The sequence below is a fragment of the Saccopteryx leptura genome, chromosome 6 (assembly GCF_036850995.1).
Source record: "Saccopteryx leptura isolate mSacLep1 chromosome 6, mSacLep1_pri_phased_curated, whole genome shotgun sequence".
Lineage (NCBI taxonomy): Eukaryota > Metazoa > Chordata > Mammalia > Chiroptera > Emballonuridae > Saccopteryx > Saccopteryx leptura.
In genome coordinates, this window is record NC_089508.1 from 160,845,972 (window position 1) to 160,862,124 (window position 16,153).

General features: G+C 46.5%; 1 non-coding gene and 1 pseudogene across 1 annotated transcript; both read left to right on the forward strand.

Moving 5' to 3' along the window:
• Positions 1 to 3,077: 3,077 nt before the first annotated feature.
• TRNAT-GGU (transfer RNA threonine (anticodon GGU)) lies at positions 3,078 to 3,153 on the forward strand. Its single transcript has one exon. It is a non-coding gene; the product is annotated as a tRNA-Thr (tRNA).
• Positions 3,154 to 5,995: 2,842 nt separating this feature from the next.
• Positions 5,996 to 6,800, forward strand: LOC136376621 (small ribosomal subunit protein uS5 pseudogene; annotated as a pseudogene).
• The last annotated feature ends 9,353 nt before the right edge of the window (positions 6,801 to 16,153 follow it).

Below are 16,153 nucleotides of genomic sequence, written 5' to 3' on the forward strand. Positions count from 1 at the left end.
TAGGAGCAGTGAGCTGTACAGGAAATGGGCTCAGGAAACAACTTACTGAGGCAAAAGAGAGGCCCTTGGAGCTTAGGAGAAAGAGAAAGAACACATGCCTTGGGGGGAGGGAGGTGCAGGTGGGAGTGAGAAAGAGAATGCGCTGGGTCCTTAGTCTTGAGGGATTTTATCTGAAGTTCCAGGGGAGGATCTTAATAGAATCTACATCAGCTTTCCAGGCACCCCCCCCCCCCCATGGTCTCCACTGATTGGTTGGCACCAGAGTCATTAATCCATACAGCTGGTCCTGAGGTCAGCCACTGCATCACTTCTCTGGTTTTGCTGCTTTTCTGGACCTGGAGCTGAAACATAACTGAGGCCTAGATGTATTTGATGCAGGTCAGAACCTCACTGTCCTGGGCCTGGAGGACAGCTGTGATTGGCTACAGCCACCCACAACCATGAACATGAGCGGTAGGAAATAAATGGATTGTAATACATGAGAATGTTTTATATTTTTAATGTTATTATTATTATTTTTTATTAAAGATTTGTCTGCGAGCCAGATGCAGCCATCAAAAGAGCCACATCTGGCTCGTGAGCCATAGGTTCCCGACCCCTGGCTTAAAGGTTATTGTAGGTCAAATAAGTTTGTAAATATGATATATATGTTTCCTCGCTTATAGTTTGCATTGGGTGTGGGGGACAGGCTGTAAGCAGGCAGGATCCTTATAGCCTAAGGCTTAGTTTTAAGACAGTCTTTCCCACCCTTTTAATACTAAGATCTCAACACTAAACTTTTCCCCACATCCTTGACTGTTGCATGATGTGGGGTGGTGCACTCTTATGAGGAATCCCATTTATGCCTCAGATAAGTGATTTTGTATCAGAGACTTCCTTATTTATATATTGGCTTAAAGGTTTTGATTTCTACACTATAAAATGGGGCAGACGGGAGTGGGGTGGGGTGGTGGTGGGGACTTGCACTCTCAGTTCCTGAAATTAGCATTGCAGAGGAGAAGCAGCCAAGATGGCGGAGTGCTGAAGGAGAAGCCAGTTTGTGCAGAGAGAAGGAGATGGGGAACAGAGGTGAATAAGGCTGGTGAGGTAGAAACCTTTGATTCTAGGAAACTCGGATAGGTCAGTGGCTTTGGGAGCCCTGAATGGAAAAGGAAGTTTTTTCCTACTGTATGTATTTCTTGTCCACTGGGTGTGAGCCAAGATGAAAGATAAGGGCCCACCAGTTCTTGGCTCCGTTGTTTCATTACCGTCTGTCTGAATCAAATGTGAACCTGCATGGGCCAGGCGGCTGTGATGATGGCCGTGGTTACTGGCTTTACAGTTATTCTTTGACCCCCCTGTTTGTCCCCTTTCTAATGGGAACATGCCAGGGGAGGATCCAAACGGCATGACCAGTGATATTAAAGGGGAGGAAAGGTCACCCTGGAGGGTGAGGTTCTGGCCTAGTTTTGCCCTTTGCTAGTACGTGGGGTTTTCTGCCCTGGTGACTTTTCTTTACCTGGCCTATCATCCATGCTCTGCTCATGCCTATTTATTTATGCCTATTTATTTATTTGGTGACAGAAACAGAGACAGAGGGACAAATAGGGACAGATACAGAAAAGGAGAGAGATGAGAAGCATCAATTTTTCATTGCAGCACCTTAGTTGTTCATTGATTACTTTCTCATATGTGCCTTGATCAGGGGCTACAGCAGACCGAGTGACCCCTTGCTCAAGCCAGTGACCTTGGGCTCAAGCTGGTGAGCTTTTGCTCAAACCTGATGAGCCCGTGCTCAAGCTGGCGACCTCGGGGTCTCGAACCTGGGTCCTCTGCGTCCCAGTCCAACGCTCTATCCACTCTGCCACCTCCTGGTCAAGCTGCTCATGCCTATTTAATGCCTACTGAGGTAGTGTAGTAAGAAGCTAGGAAAATTCCTTGGCAACCACAATGGGGAAACTGAGACAGATAGCTGTCTCAGATGGCCAAGCAATTTACAGCCAGATACTAAAGGTCATCTCCCTAGAGATAACATCGAAGCCTCAGTTGTGTTTAATCTCCAGGCCCAGCCTGGCCGCAGTGGATAGAGCATCGCACTGGGATGTGGAGGACCCAGGTTCAAGACCCTGAGGTCGCCAGCTTGAGCGTGGGCTCATCTGGTTTGAGCAGGGCTCACCAGCTTGAACCCAAGGTCGCTGACTGGAGCAAGGAGTCATTCGGTCTGCTGTAGCCTCCCAGTCAAGGCACATATGAGAAATCAATCAATGAACAACTAAGGAGCTGCAAGGAAGAATTGATGTTTCTCATCTCTCTCCATTCCTGTGTCTGTCCCTCTCTCTGACTCTCTCTGTCTCTCTGTGTCTCTGACACACACACACACACTCTCTCTCTCTCTCTCTCTCTCTCTCTCTCTCTCCAGGCCCAGAAAAGCAACAAAACCAGGTGGGTGAAAAGAAGACCAGCTGCAGTGACTAATGACCCCCTTGCCCTGGGGCTGACCAATCAATAAAGACCACAACCCTGTAAGAAAATACTCAGAAAAGTCAATGAATATTCTATTGACATCCTCTCCTAAACTCCCAGTCTTTAAAACCCTCAAAACAAAGGACCCAGCACCGGCTCCTCCACCCCACCTGAGAGCACACATGTGCCTTTCCCTTCTACCCCCTCTTCTTCTTCTTCCGCTAAGGTGTGTATCTCCTAAACTTTAAGGGTCCCCACGAGACTTGCAGCCAGGGGGGCAGTGGGCAGCGGTGGCCTAACCAGGGCTAACCCCCTGAACCTGTTTCCAAGGTTCCCTTTTCTCCCAGTTCCCAGTGTAGCCTAACTTCTTTGCTATAAGATTTCTAGAGAACCAAGGCAGCCCTGTCTAGACTCTTCCCTGTTGCTTTTTCTAGTCTAGTCCCTTCCTTGTTTCACTGCCCTAAGCTTTAATAAACTCACTCTCCAACCACCTGGACTTGTGTTGTGAAATCTTTCCTGCACGAAGTCAAGAATCTACACACTACTTGCTGGCCCTAGGCAGACCCATTTAAGGGCCAGGTCCCCTTGCTGGTAACTACATAATTGGTCAGATATGGCATGTTTTAAAAGTTCTTGCCCTGGCCGGTTGGCTCAGTGGTAGAGCATCTGCCTGGTGTGCAGAGGTCCCGGGTTCGATTCCCGGCCAGGGCACACAGGAGAGGCGCCCATCTGCTTCTCCACCCCTCCCCCTCTCCTTCCTCTCTGTCTCTCTCTTCCCCTCCCGCAGCCGAGGCTCCATTGGAGCAAAGATGGCCCAGGCGCTGGGGATGGCTCCTCGGCTTTGCCCCAGGTGCTGGAGTGGCTCTGGTCGCAACGGAGCGACACCCCGGAGGGGCAGAGCATCACCCCCTGGTGGGCAGAGTGTCGCCCCCTGGTGGGCGTGCCTGGTGGATCCCGGTCGGGCGCATGCGGGAGTCTGTCTGACTGTCTCTCCCCGTTTCCGGCTTCAGAAAAAAAAAAAAAAAAGAAATCGCTGATCTAGGGCCAGACTATTCCCTTCTTTCTGTTCCGCCACCCTCTTATGGTGACTTCCTTCCAGATGCCAAGATGGCTCCTAAATTTCCAACTTCATATGACTTCTCATTCTTGGTATTCAGAGGCAGAGAGGAAGAGGGCAAACTCTTCCCTGTTCAGAACAAGGAAACTATTTCCTCGATTCTGCAGATTTCTCTTCACATTTCACAACAAAACAAGAGGGGAGAATGGCTCAGATTGGTTTAGAGTTAGTGAAAGGCAGAAACTGCAGGATGAACCAAAACCACCAGGCTGGTGTGTTCCAAAAGGAAGATTTATTTTAAAAACACCTGGATGCAAGCATACAAGCAGGCTGAGGCCAGCTGCAGAAAGGTGTCAGCCCCGAGATGCGGGAGCAAGTGGTAAATACAGCAGTTGTTGCAAGCGTTTGCTGGCATGGGTAAAGTCAGATTAGTATATCGGGGGTTTGGGGGCCTTAGTTACTGACTTAACAAGGGGAATTCTGCTGCAGAAACACAAGTCCTCTGATGTAGCACAGACTTAGTGTCCTTGGTAAATTCTGAAGACAGCCAAGAGGTCAGTCTCCCAGGAACAGCTAGAGGCCAGAGTCTGCGGCTCAGCTTTCACAAACAACTGTTGTGATTTTAAATTCCTCTAATGGTCAGGTCCCTCCCCAATGTAAGCTTTCCTAGACATTTTTGCTAAGGTAAACTTTTTGCTACATTTCAAAGTGAAGGCCAGGCAGCACTTTTTTTCTTTTTTCTTTTTGGATAGAGATAGAGAGAGGGACAGATAGGAACAGACAGATAGGAAGGGAGAGAGATAAGAAGCATCAATTCTTTGTTGTTGCTTTTTAGTTGTTCAGTGATTGCTTTCTCATATGTGCCTTGACCGCGGGGGCTACAGCAGGGCAAGTGACCCCTTGCTCAAGCCAGTGACCTTGGGCTCAAGCCAGTGACCTTGGGCTTCAAGCCAGTGATCTTTGGGTTCAAGCCAGTGACCATGGGGTCATGTCTATGCTCCCACGCTCAAGCCAGTGACCACTTGCTCAAGCTGGTGAGCCCATGCTCAAGCTGGCAACCTCAGGGTTTTGTACCTGGATCCTCTGCATCCTAGTCCAATGCTCTATGCACTGTGCCACTGCCTGGTCAGGCAAGGCCAGGCAGCTTTTAGGAGAGAGAATAGCAAACAAATTAACTGCAACCTTACAGTGGGGGATGAGAATGTTCCGTTTGAGTGAGGGGAATTTGAGTTTTATAGGGGCTAATTTAACCTTAACAGTTAGGTTAGAGAATGGCCCCACTTTTACTGAACTTTACTGAAGAGCCAGCACTTTCAATTTCTGACAAAACCAGACTTCTGTGAACAAGGAAGAAGAGGGGCACAGCTGGCTGTAAGTTGATGCTCAAGAATATTGACCATAGGAGGCCAGAATGGCTGGAACACATGTAAGAGGAGCTTATGGAGAAAGCGTGACCTGTGGTGGCGCAGTGGATAAAGTGTTGACCTGGAATGCTGAGGTTGCCAGTTTGAAACCCTGGGCTTGCCTGGTCAGGGCACATATGAGAGTTGATGCTTCCTGCTCCTCCCCCTTCTCTTTCTTCCTCTCTCTCCTCTCTAAAATGAATACCGTATTTTTCGCTCTATAAGACACACCTGACCATAAGACAATCTAGAGTTTTAAGGAGGAAAATAAGAAAAAAAAATACTCTGAACCAAATGGTGTGTTTAAATATTTAATAAAATACCTTATTTTTCGCTCCATTAAGACGCACGGGCATTTCCCCCTCCAATTTTTAGGGGGAAAATGCATCTTATGGAGCGAAAAATACAGTAAATAAAGCCTTAAAAAAATATTTTTATGGAGATAGAATTGAGAGAATGTAGAGCTTGTTTCAGATTCTTCAAATGCAATCTTCCAGAACTGTGTAAATTTCTATAGGTCTTACTCCATTTTGCACCAGTTACTCCCTCCAGGATTCCCCCACCATAGAAGCTGCTCCACATCTGAGTATAAAGTTATAGAAAGACTGTACAGCCCTGGCTGGTTGGCTCAGTGGTAGAGTGTCGGCCTGGCATGCAGGAGTCCCGGGTTCGATTCCTGGCCAGGGCACACAGGAGAAGCGCCCATCTGCTTCTCCACCCCTCCCCCTCTCCTTCCTCTCTGTCTCTCTCTTCCCCTCCCGCAGCCAAGGCTCCATTGGAGCAAAGCTGGCCCGGGCGCTGAGGATGGCTCTATGGCCTCTGCCTCAGGTGCTAGAATGGCTCTGGTTGCAACAGAGCGATGCCCCAGATCAGCAGAGCATTGCCCCCTGGTGGGCATGCCTGGTGGATCAAGGTCGGGCGAGAGTCTGTCTGCCTCCCCGTTTCCAACTTCAGAAAAATACAAAAAAAAAAAAAAAAAATAGAAAGACTGTGCAGCTTAAAAAAGAAAAAAGCTTCTTTTTTCAAGGAAACACCAAATGGCAGATGACACTGGCCATCTGCAGAAGGGCTCAGAGGGCCCAGGGACCCTGAAATGGGAGGCCGTGGTGGCTTCCATGTTGGATATGGCAGTGGCATCAGGACTGAGGTCAAGGTTGAGGCCAACGTCATGGAACTGGAGAAGACAAGGACAAGGAATGGATCCCTGTCACCAAGCTGTGCCACCTGGGTAAGGACATGAAGATCAGATCTCTGGAGGAGCTCTGTTTCTTCTCCCTGCCTATCAAGGAATCTGAAATCATTGACTTTTTTCTGGGGCATCCCTTAAGGGTGAGGTTTTGAAGATTATGCCCATGCCAAAGCAGACACGCATTGGCCAGAGGACCTGGTTCAAGGCATTTGTCGCCATTGGCGACTACAATAGACTTGTTGGTCTGGATATTACATGCTCAAATGAAGTAGCCACTGCCATCCATGGGACCATCATCCTGGCCAAGCTCTCTACTGTCTCTGTACAGCAAGGCTACTGGGGGAACAAGATTGGCAAGCTCTACGTCATCCTTGCAAAGTGACTGGCCACTGTGGCTCTGTGCTAGTGCACCTCATCCCTGTCCCCAAGGGCACTGGCATTATCTCAGCCCCTGTGCCCAAGAACTTCTGCTGACGGCCGATATCGATGACCACTACCCGTCAGCCAGGGGCTGCACTCCACCCTGGGCAACTTTGCCAAGGCCACCTTTGATGCCATCTCTAGTATCTACAGCTCTCTCACCCCTGACCTCTGGAAAGAGCTTGTATTTGCCAAGTCTCCCTATCAGGAATTCACTGACCATCTTGCAAAGACCCACATCACAGTTTTGGTGCAGAAGGCCCAGGCTCCACCTATGGCCACCACATAATTTTATACAAAATAAATAAAATTAATTAAGTCTGCTTAAAAAAAGAAGAGAGACTGTCCAGCTCAACTCTCAGACGCTAACTCCAACACTGGCTGATAACACTGGGTAAGTCACTTCCTTTCATTAAGTCCTACTTTCATTATCTCCAGAACTGACACAACAGCTCTGGCTACACAGCTTGGTTGGTTAGAGCATCACCCCAATGTGCAAAGGCTGTCAGTTTGATTCTCGGTCAGGTCAGGGTACATACAGAAAGGGATCAATGTTTCTGTCTCTCTCTTGCTCTAAAATTAATTTTAAAAAGAAGGAAAGAAAGAAAGAAATGACACAACATTTGTTCTGCTAGTCTTTTGGGGCAATTGCAGGGATCCAGTGAGGGAGTGTCTGCGTATCCTTTGAAAACGGTGATGTGCCATAGTTAATTATTATTGCTGTTGCTGTCATTCTTGTTCCATGAGAAAAGGGGTTTTAAATTTTGAGTAGTCACATCCTCTAGCTTTTTGGGACAGGAAAGTGTCATCTTGGAAATCTAGACTCTCTGAGGAGTAAGGAGGCAGCCTTGGGACACCCTTTTGCCCTCTGCTCTCGCACACTGTTCCCCAGTGTCTTCCAGCCCCCAGCTTTCTGAGCCTCATACCAGAGATGTCCTTAGAAACAAGCCGGCTGATGTTCAATAAAATGTAAGCTAAAGCCGGCTGAGTTATTATCCTTTTTTCTTGATAAAAAGAGTGGATGTATTTTCATTACTGGCACAGTGCTTTTAGCTGGTGAGGACAATTAAGCCCTGGAAATGCAGCAATCCATTTCACACTGAGAGAAGATTTTAAAGATGACTCTCACCAAACATTCAAGCCCTGGAGGAGCCGAAAATATGACCGCCATGCACAACAATAAAAAGCCATAGAATTTTTGTGGTAATAAGGTAAAGCCACCTTCAGCTGCTTTCAAATAACTTGGCCCGGAGTGTAATGCTGCTGCTATTCCAGTGAGAGCTGGGACACGAACACTTCTCCAGGTAACTCAAGGCCCTTCTCAGCCATCCTCTTCCTTATTCTTACCCTCTCTTGGGAAGGTAGGCAGGGAGGAGTTCCATGTGCTGGGCAGCAGCTTCTACCAAGTGTTACCTTTTAGGTTCAGATACTCTTCTTGGTTTTTCTTTTTTTTCTTTTTCTTTCTTTCTTTTATTTATTTATTTTTTTGTGACAGAGACAGATAGGGACAGACAGACAGGAAGGAGGAGAGATGAGAAGCATCAAGTCTTCATTGCAGCTCCTTAGTTGTTCATTGATTGCTTTCTCATATGTGCTTTGACCAAGGGGCTACAGCAGACTGAGTGACCCTGTGCTCAAGCTGGTGTGCCCATGCTCAAACTGGTGACCTTGGGGTTTTAAACCTGGGTCCTCTGCATCCCATTCTGACCCTCTATTCACAGCGTCACCACCTGGTCGGGCTTCTTGGTTTTTCTTTATAATTTTTTTTTTTTTTTAAAGAGACAGAGAGAGAGTCAGAGAGAGGGATAGATAGGGACAGACAGACAGGAATGGAGAGAGATGAGAAACATCAATCATCAGTTCTTCATTGCAACACCTTAGTTGTTCACTGATTGCTTTCTCATATGTGCATTGACTGTGGGCCTTCAGCAGACTTAGTAACCCCTTGCTAGAGCCAGCAACCTTGGGTCCAAGCTGGTGAGCTTTTGCTCAAACCAGATGAGCCCGCACTCAAACTGGTAACCTCGGGGTCTCAAACCTGGGTCCTCTACATCTCAGTCTGATGCTCTATCCACTGTGCCACTGCCTTGTCAGGCTTTTTTCCTTCTTTTTTTTTTTTTTTAAAGATTTTATTTATTTATTATAGAGAGGGAAGAAAGAGAGAGAGAGAGAGAGAAGAGGGGAGGAGCAGGAAGCATCAACTCCCATATGTACCTTGACCAGGCAAGCCCAGGGTTTTGAACCAGCAACCTCAGCGTTTCCAGGTTGAGGCCTTATCCACTGCGCCACCACAGGTCAGGCTTTTTTCCTTCTTTTTTAAGTGGTGCATTAGTAGCTCTAATTCCCAGCCCCTTGAGGCAGAGGTGAGATGACCACTCCCTACCCTCCTTGCTCCAATCCAAGCCAAGGGGAAGAGTCTACCTCTCCTCTTATACTAGGGGGCAGGCACAGTTTACCCCACCTTTTTCATCTCTACCTTTGCAACCAGCGCAGTGCCTGGGACAGTCAACTCTTAAGTGTTTGATGAATGAATGAATGAAAGAATGAATGAACGAATGAAGGAACAAAGCCATCTCTGTTAGTTTATGTCTCATAGCTTTATCTCTTTGTTTTGTTTACCACGCACAGCTCCCCCATCATAATTTAGAAAGCGGAAATTACTTCAGACTGAGTATCAGTGAAGTGATAGTGATCTGGTACATATTACATTTTTTTTCCCTTAAACCACTTAAGCAATAGTTTTCTTCCTGTTTACTGTTAGACAGATCCCAAATCAGTTGTGAACCTTTGCCTGCCTTAAGGGAGTAAGAGGAGAGGGCTGGGGTAGTTGTCCAACCTTATTATCTTCTCCATTACTCAGGCATGTTCCCCTGAGCTTTTGGGTGATTTTATTTTAATGCTGTTATTTGTATTAGGCTAGTCTCCAGCTCAGCCAGGCCAAAAAGGGAGGTGGGGAACCAGGGAGGGGTTGATGGAAAAATAAATATCCTGAGAGTTCATGATGATCTGACCATGGTTTTAATATGAATCAAATTTGCTCTAACTTGCCTTCCCTCAGTCAGCATTTTTGCTAGAAATAATTTGTAATTATCAAACTCCGGTTAGGCCAGAAGACTCCTTACAAAGGACTTTGATGTGATTAGGGGAAGACTTGGAAATAAATTTGCATGGTTCTTGTCCTCTCTGCCAATGACATTCCTGGAGAAGGCACCTTGTCCTTCCTGGCAAGAGAAATTCCAAGGGCAGATAAGAGCTGGGGACCAGACTTTAGGATCCTGACTAGTGTCGGGGACCAGACTGGGCTGTTGCTCCAGGGCTGGCCCAAGAAGAGGATGCTTTCCTGAAATAATGAGTCTGACAGATTTTCCATCTCAGCATTTGAGAATGGAGAGCCAGTGAGTGGCCTGGAGTGGGACAGTGCCAGGCATGTACTGTGCCTAGCATGTCAGCATGAAGGCCCTTAGGTAACAGCCCAGCACCCAGCGTGTGTCATCCCAGGGGAGTTCTGGCCTTGCGCCTAGCTCAGAAATACTGACAATACCCGCTGCCCCTTCTTATATCTTAACCCTTCAACTCTGTAGCAGCTGAACTTGGGAAGGACAAAAATTAAGCAAAGGTACACTGAAAAATAAAAAAATATTGTTGAAAGAAATTAAAAGAGCCTGACCAGGTGGTGGTGCAGTGGATAGAGTGTCAGACAGGAAAGGGGAGGACCCAGGTTTGAAACCCCAAGGTTACCGGCTTGGGTGCGGGCTCATCCAGCTTGAGCACGGGCTCACCAGCTTAAGTGCGGGGTCACGGCTTGAGCGTGGGATCATAGACATAACCTCATGGTCGCTGGCTTGAAGCCCAACATTGGCTTGAGCCCAATGTAGCTGGCTTGAGCAATGGGTCACTTGCTCTGCTGTAGCCCCCTGGTCAAGGCACATATGAGAAAGCAATCAGTGAACTAAGGTGCCGCAAGGAAGAATTGATGCTTCTCATCTCTCTCCCTTCCTATTTGTCCCTATCTGTCCCTCTCTCTGACTCTCTGTCTCTGTAAAAAAAAAGAGAGAGAGAGAGAGAAAGAGAAAGAAAGAAGAAATGAAAGGAAACCTAAATAAATGGAAAGACGTTCCATATCCATGGAAGACTCAATATTGTTAAGATGGCAATACTCCCCAAATTAATCTACAGATTCAACTCAGTTTCAATCAAAATCCCAGCTGCCTCATAATAAGAAAAAAACTGAACAAACTGAAAATCAACCAGTTCTCTGGGACTGAGGTCACAGGCCAAACTGCCACCTTTTATAACTAGAGAGTCAGGTAGTTATACAGAATACAGGTCAGTTTACCTGAAACGGAAGCTGCTGGAGCCAGTAGGAATGAAGTACTGGTACATGCTACAACAAAGATGAATTTTGAAAATATTATGCCAAATAAAAGAAGCTAGACACAAAAGACTGCAAATTATATGATTCCATTTATTTATTTATTTATTTTTGAAGGGGGGAGAGAGAGAGAGACAAGCAGGGAGAGAGAGGGAGAAGAGAGATGGAAAATATCAACTTCTAGTTGTTTCACTTTAGTTGTTCATTAGTCGCCTCTCATTATATGCCTTGACTGGGGCAGGGGGCTCAAGCCAAGCCAGTGACCCCTGTGTAAGCCAGCCATCTTTGGCTGTAGCCAGTGACCTTGAGATCATGCCAATGATCCCGTGCTCAAGCTGACGACCTCAGAGTTTCCAACTGGGACCTCAGCATTCTGGGTTGATGCTCTATTCTCTGTGCCACCACTGGTCAGGTTATATATGATTCCTTTCATATAAAATATTCAGAATATGCAAAGTCATAGAGACAGGAAGTAGATTAGTGGTGGCCAGGGCTGGGGTGAGTGAGAAATGACTACAGAAATAGATATAGGGTTTCTTGCTGGGGTGATAAAATGTTCTAGTGTTAGATAGTGGTGATGTTGCACAACTTTGTGGATATATCAAAAACCACTAAATTTTTCAAATGTGTTTGTTGTGGAGAGAGAGGAAGGAAGAGAGAGAAAGAGAGAGAGAAACACTGATTTGTTGTTTCACTTACTTACACATTCATTGGTTGATTCTGTCTGTGCTCTGATAGGCGATTGAACCTGCAACCCTGGCAAATTGGGATGATGTTCTAACCAAGTGAACTACCCAGTCAGAGCTGAATTGTACATTTTAAGATAGTATTATGCTAGGTGAATTATATCTCAATTAAAAAGGAAAAGGTGCCTGACCAGGTGGTGGCGCAGTGGATAGAGCATCAGACTGGGATGCGGAAGGACCCAGGTTCGAGACCCTGGGGTTGCCAGCTTGAGCATGGGCTCATCTGGCTTAAGCAAAAAGCTCACTAACATGGACCCAAAGTCACTGGCTTGAGCGGGGGGTTACTCAGTCTGCTGAAGGCCCGAGGTTATGGCACATATGAGAAAGCAATCAATGAACAACTATGGTGTTACAACGAAAAACTGATGATTGATGCTTCTCATCTCTGTCTGTTCCTGTCTGTCTGTCCCTATCTATTCCTCTATCTGACTCTCTCTCTGTCCCTGTAAAAAAAATTTTTTTTTTTAATTAAAAAAAAGAAAGGAAAAGGTGATTTGATATGATATAGGAAGTCCATATTTTTCTTCAGATTGAGATACAGACCATTTGCAGGAACCAGAGCCTTTGTAGCTCGTGTCTCTGCTGACTCACTGACCAACCCAGCCTTGGCCTTTCTGCTCCCAGCTCCCCACAAGGCTCTCCTTTGTGTTTTGCTGATTTGATAAGAAGTCTGGGAAATGGAAGGAAAGAGAGGGAGGAAGGAGCCTGAACAAGGTGGCTAGGACTGGGAAATACTTGTAATGAGACTCCAGGACCTAAAGAGCCTAGCCTACTGTTCTGCAGGAGTCTACCTCCTGCATGAAATCTCTGCTTTTTCCTTATCCAGAAGCATTGCACCCAACATGCATCATTTTGACCCAAAGACCTCACACTGGATCCTTTACTGCCTTGTAGGCTCTCTAACTGTTCACAGACGGCTGTTTTACTTGTTCCGGATATGTGTCCTCCCCACAATACCACAACCTATTCCATGGAAGGAACCGTGTCTTGTTCTCAAAGACCGTTAATGCAGGAAAGAATTTTGGGCCTCACCTAGCCCTACCTTTCTACTTTTTTCTTTTAAGCAAGAGAAAGAGAGAGAGAGAGAAAGACAGGAAAGGAGAGAGATTACAAGCATCAGCTTGTAGTTGCATCACTTTAGTTGTTCCTTGATTGCTTCTCATACATGCCTTGACGGGGGTGGGGTGGGGGAGGCACATCAGCTGACTCAGTGACCTCTTGCTCAAGCCAGTGACCTTGGGCTCAAGCTGGCAACCGTGGGCTTCAAGACAATGATCTTTGGGCTCAAGCCAACGATAATGGGATCCTGTCTTATGATCTCATGCTCAAGCCGGAGATCTTGTGCTCAAGCTGGATGAGCCTGTGCTCGAGCCAGCAACCTCAGGGTTTCGAACCTGGGTCCTCAGTGTCCCATATTGACCGTCCAGTACAATAGGAAATCCATATCCTGAGCTCTGTCTTTGGGACCTCTTGAGAGACAGTAGTGTATAGTGTTTAAGAGAATGGCTTTGGAGCCTGGGTTTACATCCCAGCACTGCCACTTACTAGTGGTGTGACCTTGTATTCGTTTTTAACTTCTTTGTGCCTCAGTTTCCTTGTATATAAAAGTAGGGATAGCCCAGCCTGACTGGGCAGTGGCGCACTGGATAGAGCATCAGACTGGGATATGGAGGACCCAGGTTCAAGACCCCGAGGTTTCCAGCTTGAGCGTGGGCTCATCTGGTGTGAGCAAAGCTCACCAAGTTGAGCCCAAGGTTGCTGGCTAGAGCAAAGGGTCACTCGGTCTGCTGTAGCCTCCCAGTCAAGGCACATATGAGAAAGCAATCATGAACAACTAAGGTGTCACAATGCGCAACGAAAAACTAATGATTGATGCTTCTCATCTCTCTCCATTCCTGTCTGTCTATTCCTGTCTATCCCTCTCTCTAGCTCTGAAAAAAAATTTTAAAATTAAAAATAAATACATACATACATAAAATGGAGATAGTTAAAGCTCCTTCTTTGCAGAGTTGGTATAGCATTAAATGAGTTACCAGCAATATACAAATATAAAGCACTTAGCATTGTACCTGCTACTATATTAATTACTATAAAAATATTGCTCTTATTACCTGTTTCTTCTGAATTCTTGACCTACTATGTGCCTCGTTCTTTTCTCCCCTTATGCTGCAAATATCTCTTCACTTTCCAAATCATCTCTAATTCAAGACTATGTGTGGTAGACTCACTAAAAGCTTGAGGGAAACAGAAGGGGCCCATACTACACTGCCAATAACTTAATACTGTGTCTCAGCATTGCTGTTATTTATGTCCTCCTGAGTCGTAGGTAGCTCAGTTGGTTAGAGTGTTGTCCCAATTTGCCAGAGTTGTGGGTTCAACCCCTATTCAGGGCACATGCAGGAATCAAACAACGAATGCATGGATGAGTGGAACAACAGGTTGGTGTTTCTCCCTCTCTCCCTTCCTCTAGCTCTCTAAAGTAGTTATAATAATAATAATAACAATAATATAGTCCCCTGGTCATTCCAGGGCATCTCTCAGCAATTGTCTAATTTGCTTCTCTAATGCCATCTTGCTGCCTTGCTGTGTGTACCCCTTTTTCATCAACACCTTCTCACATCTCTCTCTTCAGCCTGGAAACTCAAGATTTCATACGGGGGATTCTGCTCTCCTGCTTAGCCTCACTGCATGAGGGGCCAGGGGGTATGGAAGTGGCGGGGAGATATATCTTTTCTATCCGAAGAGGCCTTGGAGTAGTTTCCTAATAAAGATGACTGTCACTCACTACAAGGACTTAGGGAGGCCCAGTGGGGTTCAGGGACACCCCCATGGTTCCCCAGATAGGAAGAAGTTACCATCTCCCCAAGGAAAGCATTGCACACCCAGCAAAATCTATAAAAAGCCCACACTGCAACAAAGCACTAGAAAGCAACACAAATGAAACCAGCTTCTCTGTGCCACTTGCCCTGCGTAGTTTGTTACTGGGCCCAGATGAGTGGGGAGTTATTGTGGGGTTTTTGTGGGTTTTTTTTTTTGAGTTATTGTTTTTGAGGGGGGTCAGAGATGATATTGTAACCCATTAAGGCCTCTGCCTCCCACGGCCTGATTTTCCTCTGGCACCGCAATGAACTTTTTCTCTAGCTGCCAAGGAAGGCAGGATTTCACAGAAGGTCATTTATGTTAATTTTTTCCCTTTCTGGTCCATTAAGTTTGTAATGTTAATATATCTTACAAGGAGCCTCACTACAGGAGCTGCTGCATCCTTAGTGGGGCGCTGAGGACCTACTGCTGGCAATATCCAGGGCCCTATGCCTGCACTTGCTCCACTGCCTGGGGACTCTCCACCTTTGGGGATGTTGTGGGGGACAGAGTTGGCTCCCATCCACTCAGACGAAAGTTAATGGTTCCCTGCAGGAGGACACCCCCTCTTCCTAGCTCTTGGAGGACAAACCACCAACAGAAACCTTCCTTGGGCAGTTTTTAATTCTTTTTTTTTTTTTCAGAGACAGAGAGAGGGATAGACAGGGACAGACAGACAAGAATGGAGAGAAATGAGAAGCATCAATCATTAGTTTTTCACTGCGACACCTTTGTTGTTCATTGATTGCTTTCTCATATGTGCCCTGACCGCGGGCCCTCAGCAGACCGAGTAACCCCTTGCTCGAGCCAGCGATCCTGGGCTCAAGCTGGTGAGCTTTTTGCACAAACCAGATGAGCCGGCACCCAAGCTGGCTCGAACCAGTCCGACACTCTGTCCACTGCGCCACCGCCTGGTCAGGCCCCTTGGGCAGTTTTTCACAGTTCCTTTAACCATACCTGTTCCAAGCTCAGTTTGATAGAATCTAATGGCAGATCTTCTGAAAGGAGGCCAGGGTGGAATAAATTAAGCAACATGTATTTCATGACCATCTATTACATGTGCATTCTTGGGGTTGGGAGGTGGGGCTTGAGGATTTAAAAAAGAATACAAAACACTTCCTGCCTTTCAGGTGCTTTTCCTCTAGTGGGGGAATGATGGGGAGGGTAGATGTGCCCAGAGACAGTCAGTTCTGTCACAAAGTGACTTGTGTGCTCCTGAAAATCCCTCAGGGCTTATGGGAAAATGGGGATGGGAGTTAATAGTAGAAGCTTCACACAATGAAAAAAGATAGAAACCTAATAAAAATGGTAGCACAGCTCTACAGATATTAAATACTTTTGAAAACCAAATACTATAGTAGTATGGCACTTTGACTTGACAAGGACCTGAAGTTTGTTAGTGGAAGTGGGTTTCAGAAAAGTTGCAGCTTGTGAGTTACTGTGAAGTGGTAGAAGGCGGGCTGAACTTTGATGAAAAGTTGTGTGGATGGCCTGGCCTGTGGTGGCGCAGTGGATAAAGCGTCGACCTGGAAATGCTGAGGTCGCTGGTTCGAAACCCTGGGCTTGCCTGGTCAGGGCACATATGGGAGTTGATACTTCCAGCTCCTCCCCCCTGCCTCTCTCTCTCTCTCTCTCTCTCCTCTCTCTCTCTCTCCTCTCTAAAAT